Here is a 12812-nt window from a genome sequence, read left to right on the forward strand (position 1 = left end):
ACTTAACTGCTAATTGGCTGTGAAGGAGTCTATAGGATGATGTCACTTCCTCTTAAGAGCACTCCCTCACAGTATCAGGGCCACCTTAAAATCCTAGTCCTGCCCAAGGGGGAAGTGACACAGAAGGGCATGTCCCAGGAAGTATAAAAGGCCAGGTCAGAGCTAGATTGAGGAGACCCAGAGGGAAGAAGTGGGATTCGCTATAGATGTCTCCACCTCAGAGCTGAGAAACTACAACCCCTATTTTCAGGTAGGCCAAGTCAACTTGGAACACGTAATTGCCGATATAGAATCTGCACTAAGCATATACATCATCCTGACACAGTCAAACTGTAGAGGATTAATCCCTTAAGGCACTGAGCTGAAAATCTTTGACATGGGGTCTTTGGGACACTCAAGAGCCAACCACTAAGAACAACTTTGGACAATAGACACCACTGCTTCCACCTACGGAGTCATTAAATACACTTAAAAAACCTCGTAACTGGTAACAGAACATTTTGCAGTGTGAACATAAGAATTGCCACTGCTGGATCAGACCCGTTGTCCAGCAATCCGCTCACGCGGTGGCCCCTGGGTCAAAGACCAGCGCCCTAACTGAGACTAGCCCTACCTGCGTACGTTCTGGTTCAGCAGGAACTTGTCTAACTTTGTCTTGAATCCCTGAAGGGTGTTTCCCCCTATTTGAATCCCTGAAGGGTGTTTTCCCCTATGACAGACTCTGGAAGAGCGTTCCAGTTTTCCACCACTCTCTGGGTGAAGAAGAACTTCCTTACATTTTTTAGCAGTGTAGAAATGTGCGGCCCTGAACAGGGATTTATTATTCACTTTTATGTTGCTCTGGTCCCTTCTGTTTTACAGCTGTTACACGCCAACACCGCCAACAACTTTATAAGAAGAGATCAAATTAATTTCCTTCCTGCACAGCTTTTCCCAATCTCAAACTTCATTTATCTAATGAAATGAAATTAGCATCTTAAAACAGCCTCAGATTTTCATTTAACCGCTCCTCATGCTGGGATTTAGACCCTTCATGCTCTTCACCCTCCCTTTAAGTTTTAGCTACATCAAGTTACTGAAGCCATTCGACAAACTTCTCCGAGGCCTGATTATCTAATGAAGACCTCAAGAGGAATGAAAAGCTATCCATCCTCCTTCTGTCAGAGAACTGCAACTCTGGGAGTCACATACAGTCCACACTGTTGTGTTAAGTGAAGATGAACCATTGATAGGAAGGGGGCAATAGTGGCTTAAAGTTATGAGTGTGGTAAGCGAGAGGATCCCTCAGAACTGTGACTGATGGGGAGGAATCTCTAAAGCCGTTATGACAATTGAGGGAGAGTTACTGATAGAGATGAAGCTCCCCAGAACTCAAGTAATGGGTGGAGGAAAGCTGCCAAGGGGTACTTAAGAGTGTGACAGTGGGTGAGTGGAGTTACTGTTGGAGATGACCTCTAGACTATGACATTGGGTGAAGGACAGCTACTGAGAGGCACTCCAGAGCTATGAAGATGGGTGAGAAGGTGGGTTGGATGCAGTAAGGTTTCCCAGTTTCTACCAAAATTGGAAGTTGTTGATTCTAGAAAGCATCAGGACATTGGGATGGAAAGGTTACACCTGGTGTTGGTGTTGGTAAGGGGTATTAGGCACCATAGGTGAAGCCCCAGCCTTATGCCCCCAACTCAGTTAACTTCCAGACCCCCTAGCATCCTATCTCCCCCTGAGATTTGGATAATTAAAACCAACGGTCATGATCAGCTCAACATCATCTCTCCAAGAAAAATCCTGAGTGGATAACTGGACATTCTTCTTTTAAGCATTAATCTTTGGTACATGATAGGCCAGAGCACGTTACAGGGCTTCAAAGAAGGTTTAGATAGGTTCCTAGAGGATAAAGGGATTGAGGGGTACAAATAGGAGTTGAGCTAGGTTATAGGAATAGTCAGGGACCACTGCACAGGTGATAGGCCTGAGGGGCCGACATGGGAGCGGACCGCTGGGCGGGATGGACCTCTGTTCTGACCCAGCGGAGGCGAATTCTTAGGTTCTTATGTTCTTACATAAAAATGGGCTGTTTGAAAATTGCCCACCCCTCTGCCTGTGATGGTTCTTTGAATTTCTGTGACTCTCAGGATCTGAAGGTCCACAAAGTCCAGTATTCTGTTTCCAACAATGGCCAATCCAAGTTACAAGTACAAGTACCTGGCAAGATCCCAAAAGAGTAAAAGAGATTTTATGCTGCTTATCTTAGAAATAAGCAGTGGATTTTCCCAAGTCCATCTTAATAATGGCTTATGGGTTTGTTTGTTTTTTAACCCTGCTAAGCTAACTGCTTTTACCACATTCTCTGGCAATGAATTCCAGAGTTTAATTACACACTGAGTGAAGAAATATTTTCTTCAGTTTGTGTTAAATTTAGTACTTAGTAGCTTTATTGAGTGCCACTTGTCCTTGTACTTTTGGAAAGAGTAAACAAACGATTCACATCTACCTGTTCCACTCCACTCATCATATCTCCCCTGAGATGCTTTTTCTCCATGCTGAAGAGCCTTGGCCTCTTTAGCCGTTCCTCATAGGGAAGTTGTCCCATACCTTTTCTAATTCTGCTATATCTATTCAAAGTACAATCGCACTGTTGAGCAAGAGATAGGCATTGTAATATTCTCATTTTTGTTTTCCATTCTTTTCCTGATAATTCCTAACATTCAATTTGCTTTCTTAGCTGTCACCGCACACTGAGCAGAGGGTATCAATGTATCATCAACATTTCTGTGCTTCCAGACGGATTTCCTGCGACACTAGGCCGCTCGGTGGTATAAATTAATATCTGGATTTTTGAATAAGAAACCAAAACCTGGTCTTTGTGACACTTGGAGCATTGAGATAAAGCATCAGATTACTGCGTCCCAATGGCCACGAATCTGGACTTGGAGGATGAGATGTACGGTGTCTGCATCTATGAGACAAACTTGTTTTTTCTTATTACATAAAACATTTTGGACTCCGATTAGATTACAGAAATTAGATTGTTCCAAGTCTAATAGATGCTGGCACTGCCATCTTGAACCAGGGACATTGGATCATCTATTATACTATTGTCCCTTGATACTTCAGTTTTGGAGATCCATTTGGGAATCAGGTAAACAAAGTACAGTGTTCCCCCGGTCGTTCGCGGTCGGCGGTCCCGGTCATTCGTGGTATTTTCTGACCGCGAACCGCCGACAAGGAGAGGACAACTGGAGAGGTAGGAGACAGCAGCCAGAGTGCCGGTGAGTGCAGGAAATCACTTGCTGTATGCTCCGACCGCCTCTTCCTGTACTAAGTCTGGCCTTACCAATCAGGAGCTGCTCTATCCTGCCTCTCCCGCTGCCCTCTCCAGTATCCCCCCCCCTGAAAAACCGTATTCACGGTTTTTCAAGATTTGCGGGGGTTCCTGGAACGGAACCCCTGCAAATATCGGGGGAGTACTGTCATGGAAAAATCCAGTGGCACTTACATATGACACTGTGCTATTTGGCACTTTGATGAGAGCTAAAAGCCAAATATCATCCCATAATAATAAACTTCTCTTTATTATGACAGGAGTTGCCATACAGCTTATTTTAAGGAATTGGAAAAACTGGGATCGATTGAACTATACCTTTTGGTGGGAGTCTCTGTGTCACGTCTTTAAAATGGAACATATTATGGCTATACAACAGGGACATTATAAGAAGTTTCTGAAAATTTGGGAGCCATTGACAAAATTTTGCAAAGAGTGATGGTTGGTTTTGCCCTTTGATCATGCATGTCCAGGGTGGGTGGGTGGGTGGTGGGGGGGGGGGCTGGAAAATATTTTTAATTTGAATGCAATTTTTGAATATGAAGTTGGGGGGGATGGTGATAAATGTATTAGTCATGGATTACAATTTTGATTGAATTTAGGTGCTATTATAGTGTAATATGATTGTATAATATTGTTGCATTTATTTTTGGCTTCAAAATGAATAAAGATATTTTTTAAAAAACAAAGCATTTCTGGACGGTGACTCCTGCATCACTTAGCTATAGTTTGGGTTCCTCTTTCCCATAAGCATCACTTTGCTCTTATTCACATTAAATATCATCGGTCCACGCTTATAGACGAAGCAAAGAGCGAAAGACCCTTTTTGGAATTTCGAGTTCACACCCGGAGACGTGTACTGCGAACTTACAACACTCAAGGTGAATAAAGCCATGGGTCCGGACAATCTATACCCCAGAGTACTCAGGGAGTTGTGTGATGTCCTGGCGGAAACGCTATCCATACTCTTCAATCTCTCACTCAGTACGGGGAGAGTACCCATGGACTGGAAAAAGGCTAACGTTGTTCCACTGCACAAAAAAGGTTGCAGAGCGGAGGCTGCGAATTACAGACCGGTGAGTCTAACATCAATAGTGTATAAACTCATGGAAATACTAATCAAACGTAAAATAGACACGTTCCTGAATGAGGAGAATCTATGGGTTCCCAGTCAACATGGATTCACCAAGGGTAGGTCCTGTCAATCCAATCTCATTAGCTTCTTTGACTGGGTAACAAGAAAGCTGGACTTGGGAGAATCCCTAGATGTAGTGTACCTAGACTTCAGTAAAGCCTTCGATAGCGTCCTTCACCGTAGGCTGTTGAGAAGATGAAATCGATGGGGTTGGGAGAAACGCTAACTGCATGGGTCAAGGATTGGCTAATTGGTAGACTTCAGAGGGTGGTGGTTAACGGTACCCTCTCTAAAACATCAGAAGTGACAAGTGGAGTACCGCAGGGCTCAGTCTTGGGCCCGCTCCTTTTCAACTTATTCATAGGGGACCTGACTCAGGGGTTGCAAGGTAAAATAACACTATTTGCCGATGACGCCAAACTATGTAACATAGTGAGCGGCTCTGATTTACACGATAGTATGACGCATGACCTTTTTTTGTTGGAACGTTGGTCATCTACCTGGCAGCTGGGCTTCAACGCCAAGAAATGCAAGGTCATGCACCTCGGCAGTAGGAATCCATGCAGAACTTACACCTTAAATGGTAAAACCTTAGCTAGGACTGTAACAAAACGAGATTTGGGAGTGATCATCAGTGCAGATATGAAAGCTGCCAATCAAGTGGAGAAGGCTTCATCTAAGGCAAGACAAATGTTAGGTTGTATCCGCAGAAGTTTCGTCAGCCGGAAGCCTGAGGTCATCATGCCGTTATACAGAACCATGGTGAGACCACATCTGGAATACTGTGTGCAATTCTGGAGGCCACATTACCTTAAAAATGTGCTAAGAGCAGAGTCAGTTCAGCGGATGGCCACTAGGATGGTCTCGGGGCTCAAGGGTCTCTCATACGAAGAGAGGCTGAACAAGTTGCGGCTCTACTCTCTCGAGGAACGTAGGGAGAGGGGAGACATGATTGAGACATTTAAATACATCTCCGGACGTATCGAGGTGGAAGAAGATATTTTCCTTCTCCAGGGACCCTCAGCCACAAGAGGGCATCCGCTTAAACTCAGGGGTGGGAAATTTCATGGGGACACCAGAAAGTATTTCTTCACCGAAAGAGTGGTTGATCATTGGAACAAGCTTCCAATACAGGTAATCGAGGCCAACAGCGTGCCAGATTTTAAGGGTAAATGGGATGCCCATGTGGGATCCTTAAGAGGGTGGAGTTAAGGATGGGTCATTAGGAGAGGGATCTCCAGGAGAGCAGACTCAGGGGGGTGGGTCTGTGAAGTGGGCAGACTTGATGGGCTATGGCCCTTATCTGCCGTCATTTTTCTATGTTTCTATTATGATGCCCAGTCTCCCTCCCATTTTTTTTTTTTTTTTACTGAGCTACGGTAGATGGTTCTAACATGGCCTGGAGTGCTAAATGCTCCAACACGCATAGAGCATCGGAATAAGTAAGAGCAACGAGTGCTCTGGGTCATGGTAGAAACCTTAATTACCTCACTAGTTATTCCCATCTCTATGTTAATAAAAACAGCAGTCCAAGCACAGACCCTTGGGAACCGCACTATCTACCCATCTCCAATCAGAATACAGGCCATTTAATCTTACTTTCTGTTAAGAACATAAGAACAGCCTTACTAGGTCAGACCAATGGTCCATCAAGTCCAGTAGCCCGTTCTCACGGTGGCCAATCCAGGTCCCTAGTACCTGGCCGAAACCCGAAGAGTAGCAACATTCCATACAAAGAGTAACAAGATTCTAGAATCCCAAAGAGTAGCAACATTCCATACAGAATCCTAAAGAAGAGCAAGATTTCGGAATCCCAGAGAGTAACAAGATTCTAGAATCCCAGAGAGTAGCAACATTCCATACAAAATCTCAAAGAATAGCAAGATTCCGGAATCCCAGAGAGTAACAAGATTCTAGAATCCCACAGAGTAGCAACATTCCATACAAAATCTCAAAGAATAGCAAGATTCCGGAATCCCAGAGAGTAACAAGATTCTAGAATCCCAGAGAGTAGCAACATTCCATACAAAATCTCAAAGAATAGCAAGATTTCGGAATCCCAGAGAGTAACAAGATTCTAGAATCCCACAGAGTAGCAACATTCCATACAGAATATCAAAGAATAGCAAGATTCTAGAATCCCAGAGAGTAACAAGATTCTAGAATCCCACAGAGTAGCAACATTCCACACAGAATCTCAAAGAATAGCAAGATTCCGGAATCCCAGAGAGTAAGAAGATTCCATACAGAATCTCAAGGAATAGCAAGATTCCGGAATCCCAGAGAATAACAAGATTCTAGAATCCCGAAGAGTAGCAACATTCCATATAGAATCTCAAAGAATAGCAAGATTCCGGAATCCCAGAGAGTCACAAGATTCTAGAATCCCACAGAGTAGCAACATTCCATGCTACCGATCCAGGGCAAGCAGTGGCTTCCCCCATATCTTTCTCAATAACAGACTAGGGACTTTTCCTCCACAATAGGACTTTAACTCCTATCCCATGACTTTCTAATTTCATCAGGAGTCTTTTATGAGGTACTTTGTTAAATGTATTTTGAAAGTCCAGGTGCACAATATCAACCGGCTCACTGTTATCCACATGTTTATTCAGCCCGTCAAAGAAATGCAGTAGATTGGTGAGGCAAGATTTCTCTTGACTAAAACTATGCTGGCTTACTTTCATTAATCCATGCTTATGTATATGCTCTGCAATTTTATTTTATTTATTGGGATTTATTAACCACTTTTTCATGAAGAGATTCACCCAAAGCGATTTTCATTTTTATAACAGTCTCTACCATTTTGCCTGGCACCGATGTCAGGCTCACCGGTTTATAATTTCCCGGATTACCTCTGGAACCCTTTTAAAAAAACTGGCATTACATTGGTCACACTCCAGTCTTCTGGTTAAGGGGCTGGAGGAGTTGCCTTACAGTGAGAGATTAGAGAAACTGGGCCTCTTCTCCCTTGAAAAGAGGAGACTGAGAGGGGACATGATGAAAACATTCAAGATAATGAAGGGAATAGACTTAGTAGATAAAGACAGGTTGTTCACCCTCTCCAAGGTAGGGAGAACGAGAGGGCACTCTCTAAAGTTGAAAGGGGATAGATTCCGTACAAACGTAAGGAAGTTCTTCTTCACCCAGAGAGTGGTAGAAAACTGGAACGCTCTCCCGGAGGCTGTTATAGGGGAAAACACCCTCCAGGGATTCAAATAGGGGAAAACACCCTCCAGGGATTCAAATAGGGGAAAACACCCTCCAGGGATTCAAATAGGGGGAAGCACCCTCCAGGGATTCAAATAGGGGGAAACACCCTCCAGGGATTCAAATAGGGGGAAAACACCCTCCAGGGATTCAAATAGGGGAAAACACCCTCCAGGGATTCAAATAGGGGGAAACACCCTCCAGGGATTCAAGACAAAGTTAGACAAGTTCCTGCTGAACCGGAAAGCACGCAGGTAGGGCTGGTCTCAGGGCACTGGCCTTTGTCCTGGGATCCACTGCAGGAGCAGACCGCTGGGCACAATGGATCAATGGTCTGACCCAGCAGCGGCAATTGTTATGTTCTTATGGTACCTTGCTGGATTTCAAGGATAAATTACAAATTACTAACAATAGCTCTGCAAGAACATTTTTCAGTTGTCTCAGTACTCTGGAATGAATACCATCCAGTCCAGACAATTTGCTACTCTTCAGTTTGTCAAATTGCCTCATCACATCTTCTAGGTTTACAGAGCTTTGTTTCAGTTTCTCTGACTCATCAGCATTGAGGAAGATGTGGGAGAGATGGATAGATAGAAACCTGATGGCAGATAAAGGTCAAATGGCCCATCCAGTCTGCCCATCCGCAACATCCACTATCTCCTCCTCCTCTCCCTATCGAAAGTGGATGCTGCGGATGGACAGACTGGATGGGTCTTTTGGCCTTTATCTGCCATCAGGTTTCTATAACCAAAAAGCTCTATAACCTCACAATGCAAATGTTAAAAGTCTTGGAGGAGCATAATCTAAAATCTGCCTCAGTCTGAGATTGGATGTTTTGTGCAAGACGTCCACAAACCCAGCAGGAAAAATGTCCATTTTCAAAGCTGCCAAACGCCTATATTTTATTTTTGAAAAATGAGCCAGGTATAAGTTTTGGTCCTTAGTATGTCTACTTTTTTTGCCCATTTTCAAAAATAAAAACATCCACTTGAAAAACGTATAAAAGCAAGTTTTCTAGACGTACCCACCAACTACCTTGTCTGACCATGGTATAAGGAATCCCCATCAGCTGAGCCGGTTTCGGGGATTCCTGGTGGCTCAGCTGATGGGGATTCCCCCTGCCAGGATCAGCTGAGCTGCAGAACCCTACATCCTAACATCCCCTTCACATCTCTACATCTCCCTGATATCCCCCACATCTCCCCTGACATCACCGCCCCCCACATCCCCCCAACATTCCTGGGCCCTCCTCCTACAACCTCAGAACCCCCCCCCCCCGTACCTTTGGAAAAACAAACCGCAGGAGGGAAGCTCAATCCCTCCTGCCTTCAGGGCTGTGTGCTGCAAATGACAGGGCTTCCCCCTCCCATTGCATCTTGGGATGCAGTGGAAGGGACCAAAGGCCCTGATTGGCTCAAAATGGCAATTTTGGAAGGGGCCTTAGGCATCTGAACAGTCAGGGCCTCTGGCCCCTCCCTGTGCATCACAGGATGCACCGGGGAGGGGAAGGCTTGTATTTTAAGACTGGCGGCCTGAAGCAGGTTTCTTGCTTCCAACTTTTTAAAAAGGTACGGGGGAAGATTCGGAGGAGGTTGGAGGGGTTGGGGTGGGGGTGGGGGGGTGTCTGGTTGCAGGAGGGAGGGACATCCTTCCTGCCATTTTTTTTGTTTCGGGAGGGGGACGGTGGTTTGGGGGTGCCTGGTGCGGGATGGGGGCATGGCAAGGGGGTGTTCTGTGTGGCAGGAGGGAGTGGGCATCCATCCTGCCTATTTTGGAGGAAGGGGAGGGGCTTTGGTTCGGGGGAGTCAGTGGCATGGAGGGACAGGACTGGGTGGGGGCATTGCACGGTGGTATTCGATCAGGCAGGAGGGCGTAGGCATCCCTCCTGCTAGTTTTGCTGTGGGAGGGGTGGGATTGCGGTGCTGGTTTGTAGGGGAGTTGTTGGGGAGGACCATCAGCGTGTTAGGGGGTTTTTTTCTTCTTTTTTTTTCAATGGGGAAGATTACATCTGTGCCATAAAAAACAAAGAAGCCCTAACAGCAGTGACTGGAGGCTTCTTCCCCTGTCCCTGCTGTTAGGGCTCTGTCCATGTGTCAGTCGCTCACTGAGCGATTGATCGGTCGTGTTTGCATGCAAATGATTTGCACCTCCAAGCAAACTTGATAGCGCATCGATCGCTCGTCGAGAATCGGCCAGAGGATCATCCAACAGCGATCCAGTCGCTATCTTTAGTGCATCCAGGCCTAAGTTCCATTTCCATCTGCTGAGTATCTGTGACACTTTACACCCCTCGTTATCCTGTACTCCGATGAAGGCTCTGCTGGAGCATTAGAAATGTTAATGGGGTCAGCCTCTTTCTTACCCTCTAATGGGGCAGAGCAGAGCAGTGGTCTCAAAACTCACGGCCCGCCAGGTCCTATTTTGAGGCCCTCGGTATGTTTATCATAATCACAAAAGTAAAATAAAACAGTTTTTTGATCATTTGTCTCTCTAGCCATAAATGACAATATTATTATTAAGACTTAGCCAATAGGAAAGATTTATAAACTATAATGCCTCATTCCACCAATAAGAGCCAGCCTCATCAATGATGTCACAATGGCTTGATTGTCCTGTTCTCCCCTCTGTCCTCCAACCCAGCCAGCTGATTAACCCTTCCCCTTAACTCAGTGGCCTCAAACTCACGGCCCGCCAGGTCCTATTTTGAGGCCCTCGGTATGTTTATCCTAATCACAAAAGTAAAATAAAACAGTTTTTTGATCAAATGTCTCTTTAGCTATAAATGACAATATTATTATTAAGACTTAGCCAAAAGGAAAGATTTAGAAACTAGAAAGAGTTTTACCTCATGCAAAATTGTCATCCTATATAATAAAATGCTAAGCGCGTATGCGCACTCTTACCCCGTGATCCCTGATCTGTCAGGCTGTGGCAGGTAAGAGTACGCATGCGCGCGTCTAAGGACCGGAGACAGGTAACATGCCGTGACTCCCCCCCCCCGCCGCCGACCCTACCCGGCACACCAGTAACACGCCGCGACTCCCCCCCTCCGCCGCCAACCCTACACGGCACACCAGAAACCTCCGTTGACCCTCCCAGCCGACCCACCGCGAGACGAACACAAACCTCCTGGCTCCAGTAGCGTCCGAGGCAGTGTAAACACGCTGCTTCGCGTCCTTCTACTGGCCTAATTTCCTCTGCCGCATCCCTGATGACATCATCAGAGACACAGCAGAGGAATTTAGGGCAGTAGAAGACCGTGAAGCAGCGTGTTTACTCTGCCTTGGACGCTGCTGGAGCTGGGAGGTTTGTCGGCCGTCTAGAGGTGGGAGGGTCGGCTGGGAGGGTCAACGGGGGTTTCGGGTGTGCCGGGTAGGGTCGGCGCAGGGGGGGGGGTTAAATGGATACATGCTGCTCAGGGGGATGGGAGGCAGGCAGGCTGGCATGGGGGTTGGGGGGGTTAAATGGAAACATGCTGCTCAGGGGGATGGGAGGCAGGCTGGCAAGCTGGCATTGGGGGTGGGGGTGGGACAAAATCTGGAAGATAATGATGGGGACATAGGAAGGAGGCACTGGGGGCACTAAGGACATAGGGAGAGACACAGACAGAAAAAATGACAGACAGGCAGCGTGCAAGGAGAGAGAGACAAAGAAAAAAAAAACCCAGACAGTCATCTACTCTAGCACCCATTAATGTAACAGGCTTAAAGACTAGTTTCTTTAATAAGACATTAACTATTTTTTTCTGAGGCCCTCCAAGTACCTACAAATCCAAAATGTGGCCCCGCAAAGGGTTTGAGTTGGAGACCACCGGCCTAGCGAGTGTCTGGGAACTGATCAGAGAAAATCAGATTCCAAAGGCTGGATAAGCACAGCGTCGCTGCCAGACAAAACATTTGTCAACATTTGGCTATGTCAAGCTGGAAAATCTGCTGTCTCGCATTGATTAATATGAGACCCAGAAACGGAGAATGATTCGCTTTTACTAATGCCACCTGGTACCGTGTTTAGCATCATGTCCAGTAAGCTCCAAAAATATAGGGTTACCAAATGGCTCCAGAAAAAGGAGAATGGATTGAGACATCCGGGTTTTACTTCCATTCATAGTAACATAGTAGATGACGGCAGATAAAGACCTGAATGGTCCATCCAGTCTGCCCAACCTGATTCAATCTAAAAATTTGTTCTTGTTGTTTTTTTTCTTAGCTGTTTCTGGGCAAGAATCCAAAGCTCAACCCAGTACTGTTCTTAGGTTCCAACTACTGAAATTTCTGTCAAAGCTCACTCCAGCCCATCTACACTCTCCCCACCATTGAAACTCTCCCCAGCCCATCCTTCACCAAACGGCCATATACAGACCCAGACCGTGCAAGTCTGCCCAGTACTGGCCTTAGTTCAATTTTTAATATTATTTTCTGATTCTAGATCCTCTGTGTTCATCCCACGCTTCTTTGAACTCAGTCACCGTTTTCCTCTCCACCACCTCTCTCCGTAAAGGGAGCTCATTCCAGGCATCCACCACCCTCTCCGTAAAGTAGAATTTCCTTACATTGCTCTTGAATCTACCACCCTTCAACCTCAGATTATGTCCTCTGGTTTTACCATTTTCCTTTCTCTGGAAAAGATTTTGTTCTACGTTAATACCCTTCAAGTATTTGAACGTCTGAATCCTATCTCCCCTGTCTCTCCTTTCCTCTAGGGTATACATATTCAGGGCTTCCAGTCTCTCATACGTCTTCTGGCGCAAGTCTCCTATGATTTTCGTCGCCCTCCTCTGGACCGCTTCAAGTCTTCTTACGTCCTTCATCAGATACGGTCTCCAAAACTGATCACAATACTCCAAGTGGGGCCTCACCAATGACCTGTACAGGGCCATCAACACCTTCTTCCTTCTACTGGTTATGCCTCTCTTTATACAGTCCAGCATCCTTCTGGCAGCAGCCAACGCCTTGTCGCACTGTTTTATCGCCTTTAGATCTTTGGACACTATCACCCCAAGGTCCCTCTCCCTCTCCCCCTCCGTGCATATCAGCCTCTCCCCTCCCAACATATAAGGCTCCTTCCAATTATTAATCCCCAAATGCATTACTGTGCATGTCTTTGCATTGACTTTTAATAATAATAATAATAATAATAATAATAATA

Source organism: Geotrypetes seraphini, chromosome 10 (genome assembly GCF_902459505.1).
Source record: "Geotrypetes seraphini chromosome 10, aGeoSer1.1, whole genome shotgun sequence".
In the NCBI taxonomy this organism is placed as follows: domain Eukaryota; kingdom Metazoa; phylum Chordata; class Amphibia; order Gymnophiona; family Dermophiidae; genus Geotrypetes; species Geotrypetes seraphini.